Source organism: Malus sylvestris, chromosome 11, assembly GCF_916048215.2.
Source record: "Malus sylvestris chromosome 11, drMalSylv7.2, whole genome shotgun sequence".
NCBI classification, from domain to species: Eukaryota; Viridiplantae; Streptophyta; class Magnoliopsida; order Rosales; family Rosaceae; genus Malus; species Malus sylvestris.
Window position 1 is genome coordinate 23,017,417 of NC_062270.1, and position 12,385 is coordinate 23,029,801.

Here is a 12,385-nt window from a genome sequence, read left to right on the forward strand (position 1 = left end):
CAGTCTAACAAGAAGGTTAGATGTAACCATAATAAAATAACTGAGATTTAATCTTTCCTTGGAAATTGTTTAAGAAAAGGAATTTGGTGATTATCTTCCGAAATAAATTTTGGGCCTATCTTAGTATTTGCTTCCAAATATAAATTTTCGAGTCGTTACAGGGGATCTGACTTGGGGAAGGAGAAGTAATAGGGGGTGGTAGCGTGTCAGGGTGAGGTGAACTAGGAGAAATGATAGGAATAGGAGTAGGGTAAAATGGTGGGGACCATAGGCTAGTAGGTTGAGGTAGAGATGTCACAGCATTAGGGTAAAGTTGGCTATTTGATGGGATGTCACTGTTGATGGATGGCAATGGAAGTGATAAGGGACCACTGTGAGGGTGGGTCAGAGGAGGTTGGGTTGGTGAAAGGAAGGGGAAAATGGTTTCGTTAAATTTAACATCTCGACTAACAAAAAATTTGTTTGTTTCTAGATCATATAGTTTGTAGCCTTTTTGACCAGTTGGATACCCAACAAATACATAGCGTCTAGCATGAGGGTCAAATTTGTGTGTAGGGTGAACAACAGTAGAAAAACATAAGCTACCAAAAACTTTTAAGTGATCAAATGATGGTGAACATTTGTACAATAACTTAAAAGGGGATTTGTTGGACAACAAAGGAGATGGTAAACGATTAATTAGGTAGATAACTGTTGTGACGCATTCACCCCAAAATGAAAGAGGTACTAAGATTGGAAACGTAAGCTTCGTGCCACGGTGAGAATGTGACAATGTTTACTTTTGACAACGCCATTTTGTTGTGGAGTATAGACACATGTGCATTGGTATTCAATGTCGTGGGTTTGAAAAAAAAATCTTTCATGGACAAAATCTCAAAACCATTGTCAACACTTATTGTTTTGATGTGTGCATGAAATTGTGTACGGTCAAAAGTAACAAAAGATTTTAGGAGATGTTGAGTTTCAGATTTATGTTGCATCAAGAAAACCCATGTGCACCTAGTAAAATCATCAACAATAGTGAGAAAGAATCGAGCTCCTAAATGTGTGGGAACTTTGTGAGGACCCCAAATATCACAATGTAATAAATCAAATGGAGCATGAGTTTATATAGAACTTAAAGGAAATGGAAGTCTGGTTTGTTTGGCCATAGGACAAACGGTACAAATATTATTAGTAGACAATGAAGGAAATACTAATTTGAGGCAAGTTGAAGAAGGATGTCCAAGTCGCATATGCCATAAATTTGAGGAATGAGAAACTTGACAGGAGACAAGTGTTCGCGGCAATGGAGTCATGTAATAAAGGCCACCACGTTGCTTACCCGATCCAATCATCTTCCCCGTAGCCAAGTCCTGCAAGACACAAAAAGTGGGAAACAAAATGGCACAATAGTTTAGGGAGTCAGTGACTTGACTGGCAGACATGAGATTTAAGTGAAAAGAAGGAACACATAAAACATTGTCTAATGTAATGTCTAAATTGAATGGTATGGTGCCAGTGGAAGTAATTGTGGTTGAAGAACCAGTGGGTAATTTAACAATGGATATTGGTGAAGATTTAGTTTTAGTAAAAAATGAAGAATCTGATGTGATTTGATTGGTAGCCCCACTATCCAAAATCCAAGGTTGAGTAAATACAGAATTAACGGAGGCAACTGTAAAAGATGACAGACCTGCAACATTCGCATAAGCATTGTTATTACCAAAATGAGGATTTAAATTTATCAGGGACACAACATGGGCTAATTGTTGAAGTTGTTCCATTGAAAGGGCTTGCAATGGGTTCAATGGAGATGGCTGGGAGCACTGTCCGTGCGTCAGATTGGATGGGATGGTATTGACAGCTGTTGCGTTTGTAGAAGAGTGAGAACCACCAGCTGTTGCATGAGCAGCATGGAAACTTTGAAATGCAACACGTGGGTTGTTGCTGCCTTGGGACCCATACGACATTGCTTTGTTGTTGCCCTGATTTCCTCCACTTGTTCCATTTTTAAATCTACATCTATCTTCAGTGTGACCTCTCTTGTCACAGAATTTGCAATGGTACTTCTGAGTCGTACAATTGTCAATTTTATGGCCATCTTTATCATAGTAGTCACGTGTGAAGATTTTTGAAATTGTTGGAAAAGTGGTTTGGTCGAGTTTGAACAGCAGCAGCAATTGAGAAATTTTCGGTCGACCCCGATGACATTCGTCGTTGTGTTTCGTCTTGAATAATGAGTGAGTAGGCTTGACGAACTTTGGACAATGGTGTCATCATGAGAATATTACTGCGAATTCCGTTGTAGATGTTGTTGAGACCCATAAGAAATTGCATCATCTTATCTTCTTCTATTTGTTCATTATGTGCCTTTGTCTAGTGGCGGATGAGAAGGGGACGATATGTCTCTAATTCGTCCCAAAGGCCTTTAAGCTTTGTAAAATAAGCTGAGACTGTCATGGAGCCCTATGCAAGAGATGCGATGGATTTTTGGATTTGATAAATTGTTGGTGCGTTCTTTCGTGAGAACTGATCTCTGAAATCTTCCCATACTTGTTGGGCACTTTTGGCATCAACAACTCCTTTGGAAAGATCAACCTTCACAGATTGGGCGAACCATGATAAAATCATACTATTGCATTGGTTCCAGAGAGCATATTCTTTTGGTTGATCGAGGGAGGTTGAATGGAGCCATCAACAAAACCAATTTTATTTTTGGCGATGAGAGCATGAACCATGGATTTACTACTCCAAGATGGATAGTTGGATCCATTCAATTTTTCTGAAACTAGCATATGACTAGGACTGTCTGAATGATGAACATAGTATGGGTTTGATGAGTCCATACCTAAATGGTTTGAAATTTTGGTTTTGGTTTCACTGTTTGTTTCTGACATGATGTTTTGGGAATAGGATCAAGGTTGAAAACTCAGGCAATAGGGTCTTGGGTTCTTGATACCATATTAAATGAATGAATAGTATATTGCAAGGCTATGGAAAGTGATTGGCTTAATAGTTTTCATATATTATTGCCAAAGTAAAAAGTACAATATATATACACAATTAAGTCAACTAAATATCTTTACAATAATGCCTAGGAGATCGCATCTCTCTTTTAATGGGATTTCATATAAGCTATTTTTAGGAAAACATATTATACAAGGTTTTTTCGAATCACGGATATTTCGGAACATATCCATGTACATATCGTACAAATAACGACAATATCGACGATAATATCAGAAAATATCAATGTCGATAATTTCGCTCACACTTCAGCAATATTTTGTCAAAATATCGGTGTAATATCGCTAAAATATCAAAAATATCGATGTAAAGGAAGGGAAAAAAAAAAGAAAAAAAAGAAAAAAAAGGGAAAAAAGGGAGGAAAAAAAATATCGTTAAAATATCGATGTAAAGGAAGGGAAAAAAAAGAAAAAACTGAAAAAAAAAAAAAGGGAAAAAAGGGTATTTCGGTTTTTTTGAATCACGGATATTTCGGAACATATCCTTGTACATATCGTACAAATAACGACAATATCGACGATAATATCGGAAAATATCGATGTTGATAATTTCGCTCACACTTCAGCAATATTTTGTCAAAATATCGGTGTAATATCGCTAAAATATCAAAAATATCAATGTAAAGGAAGGGAAAAAAATGAAGAAAAAAAAATGAAAAAAGGGAGGAAAAAAAATATCGCTAAAATATCGAAAATATCGATGTAAAGGAAGGAAGAAAAAGAAAAGGAAGAAAAAAAAGGGAAAAAAGGGTATTTTGGTTTTTTCGAATCACGGATATTTCGGATCATATCCATGTACATATCGTACAAATATCGACAATATCAGCGATAATATTGGAAAATATCGATGTCGATAATTTCTCTCATACTTCAACAATATTTTGTTAAAATATCGATGTAATATCGCTAAAATATCGAAAATATCGATGTACAGGAAGGAAAAAAAAGAAAAAGAAGAAAAAAAGGGAAAAAATGGAGGAAAAAAAAATATTGCTAAAATATCGAAAATATCGATGTAAAGGAAGGAAGAAAAAGAAAAAGAAGAAAAAAAAGGGAAAAAAGGGTATTCTGGTTTTTTCGAATCACGGATATTTCGGATCATATCCATGTACATATCGTACAAATATCAACAATATCAGTGATAATAATGGAAAATATCGATGACGATAATTTCGCTCATACTTCAACAATATTTTGTTAAAATATCGATGTAATATCGCTAAAATATCGAAAATATCAATGTACAAGAAGGAAAAAAAAGAAAAAGAAGAAAAAAAGGGAAAAAAGGGAGGAAAAAAAAATATCGCTAAAATATCGAAAATATCAATGTAAAGGAAGGAAAAAAAAAAGAAAAAAAAGGGAAAAAGGGAGGAAAAAAAAACACAAAGGGGATTTCAACTCCTCCCATTTTACTCCTCCAACATCGTAACCACCATATATCACTTATGTTTTAGTGATAATATGCTAAAATATGTATATTTATATGAGTGGCATGTTAACAATTACATGTAAAACTATTTTGGAGATTTATCAGTTGATGAATACTCTTCAAATAAACTTACTCTACACATAGAGATGATGAAGGAAGTGAAAATTTTGAACCTCATAGGAACTTTATGTGGTACTAAATCACTCATATATCTTACCATGCAATGTATAAAGTGTAAAATATTGTAGTAAATCATTATATATAAATGATTATGGTGTGTTTAATCTTTTTTTCATTAATTACTACATATTTTCTACACTCATAGTGTTTGCCAGCTCGTATAATCAACTTAAATCAGTTAAATTCATCATGTAATGCATTTCCTTCTATTTTCTTTTTATAAACTAAGAGATAATTGACTAAATAAACATTCTCCAAAGTTTCAATAAAAATTTCCAAGTTTTTCTTACAATTTCCGTGGTTTTTATTCAATTTTTATCGATATCGATAATATCCCAATATTTCCATCGAAATTTCTATGTTTTTGAACTACCGATATTTCTGATATCATCGATATTTTATACAATGGCGTAGCATCTGCTTTGCATGGTGTGCGGCAGATTCTTCGAGAAGACTTTATGTTGCAGGTTTGAATGATAACTATTGATTCAATATGCTTCAATTATTATTATTATTTTTTTTTTTTTGTTTAACTTATATGCTTTTGTTTAAGCTTGCAGCCTCCATGGGATATGGAAGTCAGGAAGAGGTTTATCATCCATTATACTTACTGATGCTACTGTAATTTAAAAGTATCTCTCTCACAGGGTCTATCCTTTCGCATATTATTTCTACGATTAATATAGTGGTGCCACGACTTTTATTTTCTTTCTTTAACGAGAACATTCTGCTTCCTTAGTATTTATTTCTCTGGAGGTTTTTCTCTGTCAACGATCAGGGAGAACTGACTTATGGAAAGATTGGAGAATGGCGTTTTGACAAGAGATCATATCTCAGTGGTCCTCCACCAAGAAACCTCTCATTGCCCCCTCTGGGAGTTCCTGAAAGTGTGGTAAGTCTATCACTAATTCAGAAGGCCTGCCTTAGCATATGTTCACTGCATCTGGTGTGGTGAATGTTGCCATCAGTTGGCCAAAAAGGAAATGATTTCAACCAAGATTTCGTCAGTTGAATGCATGCAGTGGCGGAGCTAGGAATTTAAGACAATGGGGTCAAAAGTTGAACTTCCATTACTAGACAGGGCATGCCGAAAACGCGGGTCTGACGATCTGGAGGCTGCCAGGCCTTAAATTCACAGTGGTGGGAAGATTTAGCAGGGGGTTGGAGAAGAGGTGCTGATGGAGTGATGGCTAACAAATGGAGCAGTAGCTCCTGTTGGACCTTAAACTGCTTCTAGTTCCAAGGATCGACGACAGCAAGTGGAGCTCCAATGGATGAGTTGCTGCTGCATCGAAGAAGAAAGAAGAAAAAAAGGGTTTAGTCCCAACGACTTGTTTTCAGTTTAAATGCTTTGTATGTGTGTGTGAGAGTGACAAGTGTGCATTCCAGATTAGATCGCTTAAAACCCCAATGAAGGGCTAGGATCAAATCTGGAGGAGAATGGGTGTAATATTTATTTAAGTTCTCTTGTCCCCCAGACTCTTAAAAAATGTTTTGGGAGTTGGCAATGCACCAAACCTTACAAACATTCCTTATTAAATGAAGTGATGGCAGATGCAATTTGCACAGCCTTGTAGTCGTCCAACATCTCTGCATTGACGAAGCCAGAACTTTGTGTGAATGGGGGCATCCTCAAACAACAAAGTCAGAACTTCTGCAGAACCAGGTCGGAGAGCAGAACCAGATCAGTTCAGTGGGGGCTCTGCTGCTGCAAACCCAGCTCAATTTGAACAGCATCCCAGCGTCAGAAAAATCTCAATGGGGGCATCCGCCCCCCCTAGGCCCATGGTAGCTCCGTCCTTGAATGCATGACTGCATTAATTAGCTTTATCGAAGTCTAAGACATATCTACTGTCTGCTTTCAAGCACTTGAACATTTCAGCTTTTTGTGCGAAGAAATATATTGCTAGGGAAAAATCGGGTCCATGGAATTAGAGAAAGTAAAGGGAGAAGTCGTGCACAATTTTTATGACATTTTCCATATGCATTAATTCCAGCTATTTCCGAGATCATTCTTAAGCAACATGCCCTTTAGCATGGTTCTGCTGTTTGTTATCATTCTTGTTTGGTTTAATATTTGAATATTGGGCCTTGATGAAGGAAAACTCAATGATGCCAACTAAAAAAGAGATTTTCCCAAAGCCCAGCATCAAGCCCATGAGCAAATTGAAGCCTTTTCAACCATGATACAAGCCACATATCGATAATTGAAATGATAAGTCATGGAGACTAACTTACTACCAGCCAAAAAACACTTTCCAGTGGCATTGTTGGTAAAAAGTTGATGACTCACTACCTTCCAAGTGCTTTCGAGCAAGAGCAAAAGCTACAGCAGTTGGGCCAAATTGTCTATAAAAGGAAAGACATGCCCCACAGTCAAGGACACTCAACCAACCAAACAAACAAACATACAAACTCTGCTCTCATACCAGATTTGCATCCAAAAGTTGAAATCAACCCAGATTCAATCCTTTTTAGTGATAGTTCGCTGAAAAAACTATCTCTTGTCTAGAATAAAAGCTCTGCTACCTCCCTTAGTGTTGTAGTATGGATTCCCCCATGTAAACTTGTTTACCATCCATCCATTTTTAGCATACAAACCCTATAAATTCAAAGAAAACAGACTGTAAGAAGTTCAACCTTGCCAGACAAGGAGAAATCTTGCCCGAAGCTCCTTGTTTGTTTTCTAAATTAGTAGATCTATTGCTTAATGCATTCTCCAACATGTATTCAGATTATTTCCATCTGTTTTTCTATTTTAAGAGTCTCATTTGCATCTGGATCTGGTTAGCTTGATGGATATGTTTTCATTAAATGTAATTTGGAACCAAACGAGTATCTTAAGGGGCTCTGGACTCCCTTCATTCGAACATACAAGACTATGAACTAAAAATCATTGTTCACAAGGCAAGAAAAATAGCTTAATGTGGACTTAACTCATCCATGACAATCCTTTGATAGCAAGAAGTTTAAGTAACTTGAGGCGTAAGTAATCAACTTAAAACACACTTATTCTACCTCTGCTATACTGAGATAGTAGTGGCACGCATAGCATTTAGTTAGTTTTGATTGTGACCCTCAAGGCCTACACCTAAGGCCCCATAAAGGCACCTTTCAGAACTAATTTTTTTCTCTTCTTGTAGCAAATCAACAAACAAGAGCCCGACTATCCAAAGTGACAATCCCTTAGGGAGTTGTGCTAAGGTCCGAGGAGCCTTCTCCAAAGAAATATTTGCCCGAACATAGTTTTGGCACGCCCAGTGGGATACTCTTCTAGCCTTGTATGCCAAGAGGGAAAAGGAAGGAGAAAATCTTGAGGTGGAACACAAAATTCGGGCCATCTCAGTGTCTACCAAAATCAAGCATCACAGATCATCCAGAAAATTTCCCCTCCTTACAAGGACCAGCTATTATGGGAACGACTTCATCTGAGAAGTTGGGAGGGAAGGTGACAAATGAAGACTTGCAAGCCACCATGATGCAAGTGTTGAAAAGTATGGAGAAAATCTCTCTGGAGGCCAGAGGAAAAGTAAGTAGACTTGATCCTTAACAAGAAGTTTGCAGAGACGACTAGATCTGGAGTACTCTACTCCAAAAAATGGTTATGCCAGGGAAATGATGAGAGAGGCTAGCCCAGAGAAAGAACCAGTTATTCCCTTATTTCCTTTGCTTGAGGAAAAGAAAGATAAAAGGAAAAACAAGGAAGAATCTGGAGTTAATCAGCCAGTATTGGAAGAAATCCTGGAAATAGACTTGCCTAACCCCTTATTGTTTTCACTACATAGTAGGAGGCAGAGCGGGTAAGAAAGAAAGAAGTATGTGATGCCCCAATTAATCGGAGAACCCAGTTGGAAGGGTGAGTTCACAACTATGGACAAATATCCCCCTTATAGGCCACCATCATTGGCTAATAAGGGAGGAGGGGCCAAATGGAGGAAGCCCAAACTAAAAAAGAAACTTTCTCGAGCAATGATCGTAGCCCAAAGTGGGAACCTCCTCATACCCCACCTAATAATACAACCAACCAGCAACTTAGAGAAGAGTTAGCTGAACTAAGAAGGATGATAATCCAAAATGCTCAACCTCAAGCTTGCCTACTATTTAGGATCACCTACCAGAAGCCATATCCCGAGTATATTGATGATTAGAATTTTTTTCCCTCAACTTCAAGATGCCCGCATTTCCCACTTTTAGTGGAGAAGGTGGCAGTATGTCCTCTAGAGATCACATTTTCAAGTTCTCTAACCATTGTGTGGTGTTTAAAGATAATCCTAACTATAAGTTAAGATTGTTTTGGAACTCGTTGGTTGGTCTAGCATCTTAGCGGTATTCCTTGTTGCCCCCCAATTCTATTGGTAATTAGGGGCAAATAGAGATGGCTTTTCATGAACAGTTTTATAAGGTGGATCCCAAGATGACTATCAATGATCTAGTAAAGGTGAAGCAATATGAGCATGAGTCTATAGAAGATTTCAGGATGAGGTTTAGAAAGACAAGGATGAGGCGTCAATTCCCTATCAATCATGCCCAACTTATATCCATTGCTCATAAGGCATTGAGGCTACTTTTGAGGAAAAAGTTTTATGATGTACAGTTCAATGAGCTGCAAGAATTGGTAATTGCTGCCACAAAGTATGACAAGCTGTTAATTGAGGAATAACAAGTGAAACACTCATCTAAGATGCCTCCTTTCGACAAAAATGAAGTTGTGATTCACAAAGTAAAGTTTGAAGAAGCAGATCCAGAAGAGAGTATTGGTTATGCAGGAGAGGGAATTGAGATGTGTGCAATAGAGATGAACACCCCTTTCAAACCTTTAACAATAAAGGGTTTAGTCCATCCAGTCACAGATCAAAAGGTGGTGATGAATGATGGTGGATTTGTCCTTATGAAACCCCATAAATACCAAAGCTATTTTTTTTATTTAACCAAGGCCTTAGAAATATATGAAAAGTTGGTGCGGGCAAGAGTAATTATGCCCGATAGCACCAAGAAGATGCCTAAGCCAGAAGAATTAAAAGGAAATAAGTATTGCAAGCTACACTATACCTTCAACCATTATATAACTAAATGTGTCCAGTTCAGGGATAGGTTACAAGACCTCATAGTCAAGGGGAAGTTGCTCTTAGAGAAACCCCATGCTAATATGATGATTGATACGGATCCCTTCCCAGAAGCCCTAATAAACATGATCAACCTGACTTGGGCTGAAAAAAGGAAAGGAAAAGCTACTTGGGAAATGAAAGCAGAAAGGAAGCAAGTTGACAAGCCTACAGAATGAGCTATCAAGTTGCCTGAGAAACCCAAAGCAGCCATAGTTAAAGGGTTGGTGTTGTGTAACAAGTGCCAATGTAAATGTGAGCTAGAAGTAACAGCATCAAGAGCTATTATTGATCAAGAGCTGATCAAAAGAAGAGAAGAACAAGAAGCCCGCAGAAGTATCATGCGAGCAGCTGAGAAAGAGACCTCCAAGAATCTTTTCTGAAGATTATGAGGGGATTTTGAACCAAAAAACTTGTCCGAGGTATTCAACAATCATGAAACCTTGGAAAAAGTGGAAGATAAAGAAGCCAAAATACCAAAATGGGTGGAGGTTAAGCCTCCCCAACCAAGATATGAAGGTAGTGATGTCAGGATGAAGGGAAGAACAAAGAATATAGTATCCCCAGTCACTAAGAAGGATTATACCCGACTCGGGCAGAAATGGTACATAGTTAGAAATGATGGGAGGCCTGTTAAGGAAATAGGAGCTTCTATGATTAGGAGAGTCTAGAGGCAACACAAAGCTCATATGAACTCACTAAAAGTTCATGTTACATCAGAAACCTCTGAAAATGTGAAGTTTGAAAAAAGTACCTCATGGGGGAAGAAATCAACTTCAGAGAAGCAAAAAAGAGGTAGATAGAGCTAATAGCAAGACTTAAGGATAAGGAGATCATGTGCCACAAAGCCCGTATCCGGGAAAATGCAGAATCTTGAAGAGAGCTCAAGAGGATATGGTAATGATGCCAACCCCAAAATGGAGTCCAAAACCAATATGTTTTGGAACTATCTCGCCTGAAAGGAGAATGCCCTCACCTATGTTGGTTGATACTCTTTGTGAAGTCCTAGAATATGTGTAGGACTTTGGTATAACTCGAGAAGAAAAGCTGCCTGAGCTAATGTTGCCAAAAAAAGCACAAGCTTGGTTAGATGAATTCATAGACCACATTAAGGGGAAGAATGAGGATTTATATGAACCTAGCAACTTCCATGTAAACATGAAATATGTTTTATCTGCCACGCTTTGTGCCAAGCCTGATCAACCTGCCATGATGGAAGGTGATTACTTGACAACAGAACTTATGATGGCACATGTTAATGTTGAAGAATTAGGAAGAGGAGAATTATGCAAAACAGGCTTGCCCGAGCTTGCAAAGAAAGAGCCTGAGAGGGTATATTCAGATAAAATGGTCTTCAGCTACCCAAGTTTGGCCCTAGTTAACCATCTCAAGCCCATATGTGTAACTGCTCATTTGGAGAGAGTACCTTTCAAGAGGGTTTTGATTGATGGATGAGCTACGATCAATGTAATACCATTAAAACAAATAAAGAAGTTAGGAAGAAGTGAAGAAAATATTATTCTTACTGACTTGACAGTCTCTAGCTTTTCTAGAGCCATTACCAGAACTTATAGGATATTGCCTTTGGAGGTTGACCTGGGTTCCAAGTAAATCATGTTAGCTTTCTTTATGGTGGAGAATAGTTCTACTTATGGAGCTTTGCTTGGTAAAGATTGGATTCATCAGAGTCTCTTTAGGCCATCCACCTTGCATCATCAAGTAGCTGTTTGCCACAAAGAATGGACTATGGGACCAGGATTTTGGGAAATGGTAGAGGCCGAGTCGCGGCCATTCCCTCCTACAGCCAATGTTGCAAAAGCTAGTTTCTATAATCCCAGTATTGGGATTTTCCAATGCTTATAAGCTGATGAGAACGGCTGCCCAACTAAGGTGATGGCCCAAAAGCTCCTAGAACGACTGCCCAACCAATAATGTTAAAACAAAGAAGAAATGACCAAGTAGTTGCAGTCAGGTCCTTAATCAAAAGACAATTGGTATATGAGAGAGAAAGAGAGAGAGAGAAAAAAAACAAGAAATGGAGAGCTCAGCCAAATAAGAAGAGAAATGGAAGGAAAAATCTTCAAGTAGCTAGAACAGGGGTGAAGAAGAGTTTTTTGGAAAGGAGTTGAAAGCAACCATACAAATGGCTGAATGTATATATGACTTGGATTGGCCAGAGGATATACCCGAGAGTCTTGAGCTAGTCGAATTTTTGTGTGCAGAACCTGACAAGCCACCACTAGAAATACAAGACCCTTTAAAGACCATTGGTTTGGGAACTAAGGAATATCCAAGGCTTATACAGATCAGTAGCCTGTTGGAAGTTGGAGATCAGGCAAAGATAGTTAATCTTCTGCATGAGTTTAAAGACTGTTTTGCTTGGCATTACACTAAGATGCTAGGTTTAGATTCAACCTTAATACTATTAAGAAGGGATATAAACTTGTGAAGCAAGCACCATGAAGAATGTCAAAAAAGATCGAAGAAAAAGTCAAAGAATAGATTGAAAGGCTAGTAAAAGTTGGATTTATTAGGCCTGCCAAGTATGTTGAGTGATTGGCGAACATTGTACTGCTATTAAAAGTTATAACTAATGCAGTTCGATGTTGTGTTGACTATATAAACATTAATGGAGCCACGCCTAAAGATGAGTATCCCATGCCTAT

General features: G+C 37.9%; 1 pseudogene; it reads left to right on the plus strand.

Annotated features, from left to right (window-relative positions):
• Window positions 1-12,385, plus strand: part of LOC126590314 (hydroxyproline O-arabinosyltransferase NOD3-like) — a 56,358-nt pseudogene that overhangs the window by 34,017 nt on the left and 9,956 nt on the right.